Source organism: Diaphorina citri, unplaced genomic scaffold (genome assembly GCF_000475195.1).
Source record: "Diaphorina citri unplaced genomic scaffold, Diaci psyllid genome assembly version 1.1 scaffold35945, whole genome shotgun sequence".
Lineage (NCBI taxonomy): Eukaryota > Metazoa > Arthropoda > Insecta > Hemiptera > Psyllidae > Diaphorina > Diaphorina citri.
The window spans coordinates 8,850-10,320 of NW_007413277.1; the positions used below are offsets into that span (position 1 = coordinate 8,850).

The following is a 1,471-nucleotide window of genomic DNA, read 5'->3' on the forward strand; positions in this document are numbered from 1 at the left end:
TATCGTTTGCTCACAGTTCTGTTATTCATTCCAGTTAATTAAATTTCTTTTTTTTCAGTAACTTTTAGACCGTTTTTTATTCTTACCGTTAAAGAATAGCTACCATCCGTAGCTTGGGCCTGGAAGACTTACGCTCAATGGTGATTGGCGATCCCTGTTACATGTTGATGTAAATGGACCGAAGAGAAGCATTTCGGTTGACCTAAGACAACTGACCTCAGGTGTGTTAGGAAGAAGATTAGGAACTATGTAGGACTTAATACAGGACGTATGAAAGGGACTTTAGTTAAACAGTTAAGTGGAAATTAAAGTTGTGTCATGTTGTTTTTTTTTCCTTTTCCCCCCCCCAAAAAAAAAAAAAAAAAAAAAAAAAAAAAAAAAAAAAAAATGGGAAATTGATGGGTGATTTGTGCTTCAAATAGGTCCCACTAATGATTCATATTGAAATTCAGTCCCAAAAAATAAACTTTTGAAACGTTAAAGGAGACCCCTCCAAAATAACTAGGCTGACTAAAACTAGGTTTAAACTCTAAGGTCCCAGCCATTAAAAGTTTGTTACAAATGTCCGCTGGCAGGCGCTGGCTCAGAATCAGTCTGCCCAGGCATTCCTGGGACCCGAGAACCCTGAGGAGCCCTACCTACAGGGTGTCAACTACAATTGTGTCGCACCCGGTAAGCGGTTCCAACCCATGACCAATTTGTCGGGAGGAGAGAAAACTGTGGCCGCTCTAGCATTGCTGTTCGCTATACACAGGTGAGAAATATTGTTTACGATTGAGATCGCTTGTAAAACTTTGTCAGAGTAAATTGAATGCAATAATATACCTTGTTAACATTGTCACATACGTAGAATATATTTATTTATTTTATTTATTTACATATATAAACTGTTTCCCTCTACTAACTATTTACAAATAAGCATCCTAACTATCAAAAATGAGGTAAAAATTAAAAATATAGTATAGTAATAATAAATAATAATAATTATAATAAAACATCTTTTCATTTATTTTGAGAAGCCAGCGGCGATACCATGTGGAATGCATCAGTTATCAGTTCCCATTGGATCATTGAAGTTAAGCAATGTTGCGCTTGTTTGGTATCCAGATGGATGACTTCACTATCTGGGCAATCGCGCCCTGCTGGCTTTTCCCGGTCCCGGTCACCAATAACAATAGCAGTTATACAGTGACGTTAAACGTGTTAAAAATCACTTCAAATGCGCTGTTATCTTGTATAGATCCTGTGGTTTAGGATCCTAGCAAGCTGAGTCAGATTTCCATGTGAGCAAAACTGAATCTTGTCTCATATTTCATAGGATATATCTCGTTAAATTTTTATTCTATTATATTTTTTTCCCCTTTCAGTTATCATCCTGCCCCATTCTTCGTCCTGGATGAAATCGACGCTGCTCTGGACAACACCAACATTGGTAAAGTGGCCTCCTACATTGTCACCAAAACTCAGGACT

General features: G+C 37.5%; 1 long non-coding RNA gene across 1 annotated transcript; it reads left to right on the forward strand.

Moving 5' to 3' along the window:
* Nucleotides 1–397: 397 nt before the first annotated feature.
* On the forward strand, nt 398–1,460 carry LOC113473492. The gene is made up of 2 exons (XR_003395449.1): nt 398–754; nt 1,368–1,460. It is a non-coding gene; the product is annotated as an uncharacterized LOC113473492 (long non-coding RNA).
* The last annotated feature ends 11 nt before the right edge of the window (nt 1,461–1,471 follow it).